Source organism: Opisthorchis viverrini (genome assembly GCF_000715545.1).
Source record: "Opisthorchis viverrini unplaced genomic scaffold opera_v5_161, whole genome shotgun sequence".
NCBI lineage: Eukaryota > Metazoa > Platyhelminthes > Trematoda > Opisthorchiida > Opisthorchiidae > Opisthorchis > Opisthorchis viverrini.
Window position 1 is genome coordinate 858,357 of NW_008751815.1, and position 12,368 is coordinate 870,724.

Here is a 12,368-nt window from a genome sequence, read left to right on the forward strand (position 1 = left end):
AAGGCACACTAGTTCTTAGCGTGTTTGGCGGCAGTGAGTGGGTTGTATGCAAATCAATAGAAAAAGGTGTTCAAATAAATGCATAAAATTATCAACGGAAATGAATGGGTTCGGAGATATGTCTCAACGCGAAGTTTACCCGTTAAGGGAACACAGTTTGGCGAATAGAATAAGCCTTTCAAAATAGGGCTGGAGTCATTGGTAAGGAAATCGCTCGACTTAATGAGATGACAGTGTGCTTGAAGAATCGGACAACCTGCAAGACAAAGCTGGGTGACATCAAACAGGAAGTGAAACGATGGTACTCAGACCTCGAGAATAGTGACTGCAGAGCAGACCAAATCAGAACAGATGGGGTAAAAAGGAAGTATAGAGGTATGGGGTCGTTTGATCATTACAGACGAAAGATGTCGCCACAGAAGACAATTTGTAGCTATGAGTGAAAGTGGGCCTGGGTGACTCGTTCAACGATATGGTTGGAACCCCCAGGGAAAAAAGGGGAAGAAAAAGCGTAATGAAGTTTCACGAGAAATCTGTTTGGGTATTATTCACCTTAAAGGAGACACTCAAGCTGAGAGACATCATCATCATCGACAGCATGACATCAGTGTTCGACACCGATGCTTTACTGCCTTATTGTAAAACTGACAGCAAGAACGCCACTGACATCGGTAGGCAGCCATATCTTGTGGTGTTTCCAACCAGGTGCAGTGAGGATCACGCGGTCTCCTTCCTGGAAGGCGAGTAGCACCGACACCACCCAAGCGTTTCGTAATCCCCTCCATGCCCCTCTGCCATCTCAAGCGTTGGCCACCTCTCTGTTTACGCCACTCTGAGTTGGGCATGGAAAACAGCACTCTCTTCGGCAAACGATGGTTCGGCATACGCAACACATGTCCCAACCAACGCAGCTTCTGGTGCTGGACATATTCTTCAATGGAAGTACTCGTTGCCTCATTACGGATAAGCCGACACGAGCTATACTTCTGAGACAAGGATTGTCGAACATCTGAAGACGTCTCGGTTCCCCTGCTCGAACGATACCTTGGTTGCATGAGCGGTCAGGTGGTTACTAGTTCTAATGTTGGGGTCAAAGTGCAATCAAGCATGAAACTAGCGTGATAGATGTTAGGATAGAACGGCTTCAGGAACTCTACTGTGGTCTACAGACAGACACTGCGATTGGATGAAACGACATTAAAATTGCCTGGGTGTTAGGTTCCAAACACGGAAATGACCTAACGAATATGCATTGGCGTAAGCAAATGAAATTAAGCTCATAAGAGTTCGAGTTATTGGGACTCATCATCACCATCAAAGACAGCAACATCAGTGTTGACACTGATGTTTCACTGTCGTACAACCATAAGGTCGCCGAGGTACACAAACCGCCACACCACGGTAAGGTCCAGTCTCTTCGTGACGGATTGTTGCATACTCGTAACTACATGATATGGATAGCCCTTCTTTGGAATGTAGGGAGAAACCTGAGAGAGAGGCAACGTTGAGCAGCGTAGAGATGAAACGAAGTGTGATACGGGAGATACCGAAGTAGACATGTTCCTCGGTGAAGGAGAAACACGTGGCTGAGCCTGCTAACACGTGATGTGGATCCCATGGGTCGAGGATGCGTGGTGTTATATTCTGTTGATCGCAGCCCAACGGTTAAGGGAGATGTCGTGTTCGAAATACCCTAAAGTTTCGTGAGATGGCTCATGATTGCTGATGAGAATGAAACACATATACAGGAGTCTAGAATGACTTTATTCACACGACGAAATCTCTACTAAATTTCTCAAATATCCTCACGCCAGCAACAAGGTATGATTAGCTGTTCCAATTAGCGAAGCTTCCGTCCGAGAGGTTTCTGCGTAAATAAGATCCAATAACGGGTACTGACATGTCCTGGAAGCATGAACGGAATACGAACTAGAGTGAGCACGCTACAAGAAATCCGCTTAAATAACAATTGCAGATGCAACAAAATATAAGGATGAAGTGGAATCAACGGTCAGCGCCAGCTCAGACGGTACAAGTAGACGACTGCGGAAGGGGTCTCAGAAATGGGAATCCAAATAGTGTGATCCGAATATGCTAGGCGCATTGGATGATCCTTTGACGGCGTCTGCAGTTTTATAAAAAAAAGCATACGACTGCCGAACGGAAACCTTCAAAGGTCGCAAAATCGTAACAGTATATTTTTCATTACTATGTTTGAATTCGGATGGACAAACACGTGTGGATTTAAATTTTGGCTGTGTTGTCTTTATTTAGTATTATTTATTAACTATTTATTAAGATTTATTATTTTCGTGCTGACTTTACACCCACCAGACTCGATTTTCTTCGATTGACTCGAATTTCAAGTCTGATCAGTAGTAGTTCTCCAGTGCAATCAAATTCATTTTTCTGTTTCTTTATACAGCTATTTGGTGTGTCGGCGAGTTGCACTTGTTTTCAAACTGACCTGGTGCCAACGGAAGACGAGAATGAATCCCAGCTGAATCCCTCGTTTACGGTATCCTTCGGAGGAACTTGCTGACTAACACCCGCTTCATCCCTCATTTGATATGCTATCCGAGGTATCGCAGTAAATTCCCCTGATGGAACGCACTACTGATAAGTTCACTGAAAAAGGTGCCTACTGGTTTTGCCCATTTTGGAGATTACCATGTGGTTACCGCCCCCAAGTTCCTGTCGACCCCATTACCTATAAGAACAGCAAAATGTACGTAATTCGAGAAATATATTCATTTAGTGTAGAGCAGTTTTGTCAACCTTATAAGTAGTATATTCCTCCAAGAAGTAAATATTCGGCAGGTCATCTGATGGTTATGCGTCGAATGCCTGATACTTATGCATTTTTCTTGATATTGAGCGTACTTTTGTGGTTTTCCAAACGTAACTACTCAGGCATATGATGTGGGATGCTTCGCAAGTTGATAGCTTTGCAGTCGGATGGAAAATGTTTGTCCGAACTGGCATAGAAATGTGTGCCAGCTGGGCCTGAATACGTCCTAGAAACGAGAGTGGCGCTCGCTTTGTTGTACACTTTCAGGAAATCACCATGTTTGTCGAAGCATCGTACAAAATAATCCTGATACTACTTACAACGCTTAGGTAGTCAAATTCTTGAGGTAAACTGTCCTTTAGTGCCAACCGTGATTCTAGTTACCTTACCAAACCAGTTGCTTTACTAAACAAGGAGGAAACTGTCAACCAGAACCAACGAACACAAGCTTGCCACTAGGAGACGTGACCAACTCTCTCTCATCTCTGCACACGAAGATGGAGAAGGACGCAAATTCGATTGGAATAACGGCGGCATGCTGGGCCAGGCAAGAGCAAAGAAAGAACACGAGTTCGTGGAGGCGTGGTACTCCACTGATGGAGCAGTAAACAGACGCATTGAGATCGATCCTGTCTGCCAGCCTCTGAGGACAAGGAAATCGGGAACCACAAAACACGAAGTCAAACAAGAACTCAAGGAAGAAATCAATAGGTCAACAAACTTCTGAAAATAGGAGGTACACCAAAAACCAATCAAACAAGAGAGAAGCCGGTCACAACGCAATACAGATCGCGAACGGGCCAACCGGAAGAGACAACAATGGACGGCAATTTCAACAGTAACGTGGCCGTAAGAAGTAATAAAAACAAACCGCAACGCAACACAGATCAAGATCGGAACAACCAGATTCCAAGTAGAATGATTCTCAACGGCCAGTCAGGTTACAGCGCACCGACTGCTCTTTGTAAACTATATAAGCTCAGGCATGAAGAGAGGGACTACCCAACCAACAATGCACTCAAAATGTCTCATCGAACGGTAACGAAACGTTTGCCAATCAGTTGCCAAACTCGGCGAACAGATCAACATCCACCTGATCAATTACCAAACAACTGCTTTCCATTTTTGCAAATATTCGCTAGCATTCTGCTAGGACATTCCGTTAGGACATTGAAGTGGGTTAACTACCACCACACATTACGGTTATCCATTGTTGAGCACACCCGTATGCATCTGGTTTCTCAGTCCAATGAGCTAACTGCATACTGGTTCTCTATCTGGCTAGTTGCTAAGGCACTAATAGAAACCCGATTACTCTTCACTGACGTCATCCGCTTTTTGATGATGATAATGATGGCGGCGATGTAGCCCGGTGCTGTCGTGTACAGGCACGTCTATGCATATAACTACTTGACTTATTCTAGTATACCCCTTTTACGACGTGGAAGCCCAAACACAGAAGCCTGTAGTGTACGTGAAAGTCCCTCCTTGACAGTGTAACTTATTGATGAAGGAAGCCTATCTTCTTCTGTATACTCCTAAGTACTTGGAAAAATGGATCCTTTGGTGCATTGAAAAATGATTCCTTTGCAATTTAGTAGCACAACAATAACTTGGCCAAAAGTCCAGACTTCCCGCTCTCGTCACGGGAGGAAATTTGTCCATAAGTGAGATAAAACGAGCAATAATCGGTTATCTACACATTACTGCGTTTACTGCAACGCATTTTTAAGGCACTCTACCAGGATACTCATATAGATTTGACAAACAGAAAAAGCGCTCTCAATGTAGTTAAACATGCCTGAAGTGATCCATCGTACGATTGAAAGTCATCATCATCATCAGTGTCAGCTGTAATAACCGCGTACTCGTCGTACAATGGTTGTAGCTGGGTTCCGTCCCGCAAGAGGTTGAATCGATCATATTCTCACTCTCCGACGGATCCTGCAACAACGACACTGCTTCCAGCAACCAGCAATTGTTGTGCTCCTTGATCTGGAAGCCGCCTTTGACTTTCTGCCAAGCAGCATCAGAATCGCAGTCCGTTGGGGCATAAGCCGACACGACAAACAGGGACCGCTTTTTATGCCGCGAGGCATAGAGCTAAATCCGTGCAAAGGTCTTCAGCAAGCTCTCTCTTGAGTTCACCACATCAAGTGGTGTCCGACAGGGCTGTTCTCTTTCACCTTTTCTCTTTAACGTCGTCAATGATACGACTGAAAGTGTATAAAAACGTATTAAGGGTCGAACGTAGATCATCTTAGAGGTATGCGGATAGATCAGCTGCGCACATTCGAATTCAATAAGTAGGTGGACGTTTTTTGCGACTGCTGAAGTGTAGCATTGTTGTCGACTTCGCAGTTCGGATATTCACCTTTAGAAAACCCAATGTGGTGTTAACTGTGTATAAGCTTGTCTTCTGCATTTCAAAGTTTACGACTACTGAGGATAGAAAGAAATGGGTGGAACAAGTAGTATTTTCTGCTTTTACATTAGGGACAGCCTAGAACATAGTTTCATCCCCGCCCGCTTCTGGTTAACCAATCCGAGGCACAGCTCGACGGCCATTGCCGTCTTCCTGGACGGGCCATATCAATGGTTAGAGACATTGTCAGACATGGCCCAATCGCGCCCTTAATGGCGCTCATGCATCCAAGCTATTGCCTTCAATACACAGCTCCTTTCCCAAACAGTCCGCTGACAGTCCTGTATTTACTCATTAATTTATCAGCTCCCGCCTCCAATCCGCAGCTACCTACCCCACCTCCCCGAACCACCAGTGGACGAAACTGTGGCAACTACAACCACTGTACGACAAGTACACGGTTATTACAGCTGACCATGATGATGATGACAGCTCGACAGCCTCCGGAAAACAGAAAAAAGTTTGATTGTTTTCGATTTCTTGAAGATATTAGACACGACGATGCAAAACACAACTGCTAATCGCCGGAAGAGCTAAGACATCTTCGGCCCACTAGTCTGTTGATAAGCCTTATTGATGTACGACTGGAAATCTAGCGTATACGGGGCATTTCAGTCTAAGCTCCCTGACACCAGTGGAGTCCCCCGACAGCGGACCTTCCTCCATCTACGACGGGTCTCCTTTTCGCAGATGACCGATAATTAAGGTCTAGAGACTCATATTGTTCCACCCAACCACTAGTTAACCGTACATATCTTTTAACGGACTGTCGTCAACGTCCGAACCGCCAATACTACTCACTAATGACCCCCCACAAAGAGTCTGGGTCGTATCCAACCAGCACCTAGAGTTGATCTGCCTTCATTTTCTGCAGCAGGCCACTACAGTTTTATAACTTTGTAAGATGCTGAAAATATCTAACGGACGGCTAGGGATTTAGCGCCTTTCTGTTGGAAATTTTTCAACTCACCGAGATTGTCCCTCCCTGACATATTGTTTTTTAAATACTGCTGCCTTTCTGGATGTCTCGCCTACACTGACTTTCGTTTCCAAACCAAATCTTAAGACAAGTTTCTCATTCTTAATTCCAAACTACGTGGTCACCCATGGGAGCTCTTTCCTCAACTGTGTACATTATGATTGCGAAGAAATTGTCCATTTTCTGTACTCGTTCCATCCTGAAGCGGACTCCCCAAGGTCTTTGTTTGGACCGCCACTCCACAGCTTCAAATGAACGACCTTCGATCTCCACGCCTTCTTGGTATCCACTTCCATCTCCCTGTTACTCCATGGGTGATTTGGGATTGTTACTTTACTGTCCAGATAGCATTGATTTTTCTGTATACCTTTCATTCACTCAGCACCAATTCTAATCACCAGACGAATCCGAGCCCAGACGCGACACCTGGCGATTCCAGTCTACGAGCTTTTGGCTTCCCACTCGCGTGTATAATTGATGAACCTATCATACGAAGGTTGACGACAAGGACTTCTTTAAAATGGACCTGGAATTCAAGACATTCGCTTTGAGCCAGGAGACATTAGGAGACATTTCCTTGAACGTGATGCCAGTGCTGACATAAATCATAGCCACAGTCACTGTATTCGGGTGATTCGCTGCACATGTATGTATATGGTATACATAATATATATGGTAATGTACACCGATAAATCATTCAGCTGGAACACCCTTCCGGTGCCTAGCTGCCATGCTAGCCAAAGGAAGCACGAGGGCTGGGATACTGCAAGGTTTCCCAAGCCTAGACAGGGGAAGTCGAGAGGCAGAGGTTGGGTTCGAACCACGGGCCTTCTGGCCAGTAAATTCACGCTCTAACCAATTGAACCATCTCGCCCCACACCAACATACATTACAGACCCCAACATTTTGGTATTCCAGTGGTTCCCGTCAGGCGATTTCTTAATTCCCGACGCTCTGTTGAGAACAGTCTAAGGCAGTCCAAACGGCTCTCATAGTTTTTACCTCACTGTCCATGGAATGGTCTCGTAGTACGATGTTACACGAGTTCAGTGAACAAGGGGCCGTGGATAAGGAGCTCGGAGTTGCTTCATACAGTAGAAGGGGCACCATGGAACATCCGTTAGGAAAAACGTCCATGTGAGCCTCGTTAGGGTCTACCGACAGACTCGCGAGATCGTTTGAAATAGGAGGTGATCTCACTTCCCATCTCCGCCAGTCGAGTCAGTCGAGTTGATCAAGACCCTATTCGCAAAATTATAACTGTCATTCACGCTTAACGTCAATTTCCAGCCCGCAGCCCATAGGCATAGTCTCTCTTCAGATCCTCTTGGATGGCCACCTCCAGTGGGATATCTACTACCTTTACATCGTCGGTAAGTAAGTAGTCCGTGTAGTTTAGTATCTTAGGCAAAGCCTTCAGGTAAATCAACAAAGTGGCCTAGGCACTGGAATGTGTGCAACCTCAGTGAGTGACTTTATTCCCTTCAGCACAACCGTAAATTTCAGCCCGACTAGGAACCTGCTTGCCAAGCTGATTACTCCGGGGGTTATGCTGTAGACCTCTAGTTGTGGAAGTATTAAGTGGTGATTAACATTCCAGAACGTCTATGAAAATCAAGATAGCTTCTCTCCTCTGTGCATTAGCTTGATAATTTCGTCCACGAAATGGAACAAGATTGGGATATGTAGAGGTCACTCATCAGATCACGCGCCAGAAACACTCTAACCACGTGACAAGTCCTGCCCCACTTGCAACCTTAGCTAAAAACGTGTACAGTAAAACTTCTTAACAATTTTCGTTTACGTCGCTACCACTTGCATCACGCGCCAGGATTATGCACTTTATTCAACACATCAGGTCAGGTTGTATTCATGTTCGTGCAAGTATCAAACACGAAGGGACATCCCTCTCTTCACAGTGCACACAATAAATAGGCATGCAGCTAGGCTCAACACACACACTGGCGCGCGCAGGGAGCAGTTAGTCAACCACTCTCCGCAAGTCTCCACGGACAACTACGGAACATGTGTAGCAGCTATACTGCAGAGAGGACACGTCCGGAATATCACCAAGGAACTCTCACAGACGATAAGTTCCTCTTTTGACTTGCTTCCATTTTGCATTGTATTTATTTGTGGCATCTCACCATTGTCAACCATACTAAAAACTTTTATTAGTGCATATACCTTCTGATTTGTGTTATGGCCATCATCAACAGTGCACTAACAAATGGTGAGTCCGACTGAATTAGCCATGTCATCACCTCCACATCACGGTACTTCTCCAACACCCATCACATTCTCACCGAACATGAATGCCGTCTCCGTCCATCTTCCACCTTTTTGGCACCACGATCCCTCCATATGGCTCACCCAAGTCCAAGCTTAGTTCGCCCTCCGTGGAATCACTCAAGAACGTACTATGTATTATCGCTTTCTAGCGGTACTTCCAGCAGAATACTGCAGCAGTATACTGCAGCCTACTGACGACACTAAACCCTAAACTCAATTGCAGTTTATCAGAACATAAGAGACGAGAACAGCTACTCAGCGGAGAGTCACTGAACAAGTCCACCCCATCTCAACTTTTACGGAGGCTTTATAATATCGTGGGGGACCGCAAAATGGATGACGTTTTATTCAAACAACTCTTTCTGAAACGCCTACCCTCCCCATAAGTACCAACCATCCTGGCGTCCATCCCTCTGCTGGACTGGCCAGGATTGCGGACAAGATACTCCAAATCCAACAATTTTACGCTAACGTCTCCTCCGTAAACACCTCAGATTCGGTGTTCGCCCTTCACGACCGACCCGATCAGTTGGCTAATCAGGTTGCGGCTATTTGTATAAACTGACCAACCATTTCGTCGTGCGCCTCTTCGTTCACGTTCAACTTCTCGGTCACATTCATCCTCTCGAGGACAAGCATTTTGTTGATACGACAGCACGTTCGGACATAGAGCCCGGAATTGTTCACAACCATGTTCTTTCCGACCAAATCATCTGACTCCTCAGTCAACGTCGGGAAACTCACAGGCCAAACTATAGAGGCGAGCAAAGTTCTAAGCCCGACCCATATAACTCGCCGCCTCACAATCGTCGACAAACCCTCCAGTCTCAATTTTCTGGTAAACACAGGAGCTGACATCAGCATTATACCCGTAACTGCCGCTTCCTGCAAACCCATCGCTTCTTCTTTTACACTAACGGCCGCGAATGGCTCTCCAATTAAAACTTAGCTGACAGCGCACTCAACGACTAAACCTTGGGTTACGCCGCGATTTCCCGTGGATCTTCGTAATTGCTGACGTCGGCGCAGATTTCCTCACTCATTTCAACCTTTTGGTGGACCTGAGTCAAAAACGTCTTATTGATGCAAATACTCAACTGTCTACGGAAGGACGCTCTATCATTCTAACCCCCCCCCACCCCCATCTATCCAATCACCGGTTTTAAAAGCAGCGTTTCACGAAACGGAACAAGGTTGGGATACACAATCTTTTCCCCGCGAAACTGTGCTGGATCAAGCTGACAAACTGAGTACTAAGGAGCCAGGCCATTCTTTACAAGTTTCTGCATGAGTTTGAGGATAACTGAAGTAAGACTGATGGACCTATTGTTTGTAAGGTATTCCGTAACAATACCCTAGTGAATAAGACGTTCTACTTGCCGCCATCTAGTCGTCAGCTGACCAGGCTTGTTTAGAAGGTTGAGAGAACAAACTTGTTGCGGATACAACCATTGCGTCTCTTGTGAGCTTTGAAATTCAGGAGGTATTCTTTCTGTTCATGGTGTCGTACCCATCTTCATGCTTTCTCAAGTTGCCCTAACACACTCGTGTTCGTTCATGCAGGTTATACTTTTTTCCTCACAGCTGCAGCGATGGTAGAATTCTGCATGTACTTATTCATTAAATCTCAAGGCTATGGCGGTTTCGTCTAAGTTTGAAAAGAAGGGTCACTTTGATTCATTAAATACATTCCTTACCCTTACTCTCCGAACTGGTTCGAACTACGCATAGTTTCAATACACTGGATATTGTCGTAACACCCCCACAAGGGCCAAGATATCTTGCTCTTTGTGACATCTATCCCTTGGACTAATTAAATAGTCCTTTCATGCCATGCTTTTACACCTCAGTACCTTGATAAATCTGTCTCTACGCCGCGGAGGACGACCTTAGTTCTCTTGATTCTCTTGAGGGGACTAAGATGGCCAAGAAGTCTAGTTGAGTTTGTTTTAATGATGGACCACATCTCGTTTGTGTCCGATCCCCCCCCCCAATCTCGTTCGGATTACGGATCACGCCAGGTTTTCAGAGAGTGCTTTTGTATTCAACAGGAGGCAAACATTTCGCACTTACATTTACTAACTGAATAGCCGCGTGAATCTGCCAAAGATGGGTCAAGATGGTCCATCGTTCAGTAAACTTCGTTGAGAAGGCTATGGATGAGTCACAGATAAGACGAGACAGGCTTCTTCTATTGACCATACAGATTCATATCGTCACCAGATTGCGTGCGGTTTTAGCCGATTTTAACACACGAACTGCTTTGAAACGGACAATACAGTAAATAGAGGGGGGATCGCGATGCTACACACATTGGACTAGCAGAAAATCGAAGGCGCGCTTTGCCGAACACAATAAAAGTGTCTGTTTCCGCCTGGGGGCGAGATGGCTCAGTGGAAAGAGCGCGAATTTACTGATCGAAGCTCCATTAGTTCGAATCCGACCTCAGCCTCTCGACTTCCCCTGTCTAGGCTTGGGCAACCTAGCAGTATCCCAGCCCTCGTGCCTCCTGGGTGGCATGGAAGTTGGGCACCGAAGGGGTGCTACAGTTGAACGTTTCTGCCTAAAAACCCGGATTGTTCCAATTTCCGAAGATTACTACAACATGTTAAAAACTTACACCCGCCGTGAATAGATTGTAAAGAATTTTCAGCAACCCTATGAGTAGTACATTACGTATACACATGCAGCACGACATCTCGAATATCGTACCAACTGAAAACCACATTTGTTTGCAAATGAGTGCTTTTCGCTAAGATTGCGAATGACCTACCCACAACCCAATATCGATAAGAGCCGTCCGAATTAGCCAGTTAAATTCAATTAACTGGGCTAGTTCTTCGTAAAGATGGATGAACCGACTCAACCCTATTAATGACCAGAAGTAAGTTGTGGGACGCGGTACAATTTGAGACTACTAAAGATACCAATAAGATTTTGGAACTGCGAATACATAATGCGCTACTGAATAAAACAATCTGCTCTCGCCAGACGCACTCATTGCTCACCAACACATAAAATAAACAGATGTTGACAAACCATGTATGTGTTAACAGCACGTGGCGAGCAATAGTTTGCTCTTAATATAGTCAGTCCACATACTGATCGCACATGAGACTTGTTCGTGCAAATAACGAGGTTCGGATGTTCCGGTGTGAAAATATTTTACGAGTGAGAACGGAGGAGTGCACACCTGCTTTAACGCAATCCCAAGTGAAAGCAGTTTTAGCGAATATACACTCATTTGCAAATCAATTTTTTTCTCGAGAGACTCACCTAGAACCCAGCTGAATCTCTCGGTTTTGATGTTCCCAGGTAACTGAATGTGCTGCACCAGGCCACCTCATGTTTCAGCCGCTGCGATACTCGAGGTATCGCGATACATGTATATATTCGTAATGCACTACCCATAAGGTTGCTGAAAACCCGTCGATACCGCACGACCGGTTTCGCCCCTCTTGGGGCTCACCAGGTAGGCGCAGTCCCTGAGTTTCCGTCAAACTTATGTTCCACCTGAAACCAAATTACACGAAATTAGCGAATATACACTCATTTGGGAACATTCAGTTGCCTGGAAACACCAAAACCGAGAGATTCAGCTGGGTTCCAGGTGAGTCTCTCGAAAAACCAAATTAGTTTGTAAATGAGTGTACATTCGCTAATTTCGTGCAATTTCAAGTAGAACATAAGGTTGACGGAAACTCAGGGACTGCGTCTACCTGATGAACCCCAAGAAGGGCGGAACCGGTCGTGGGCTGTCGAGGAGTTTTCAGCAACCTTATGGGTAGTGCGTCTTGAAAGTGGCCTTAATTTTTCGATTTGGAACTCAGTCAATGTTTGCTGATGGCTATCGGCAGCCATTGACAATCGTGTACGCACGA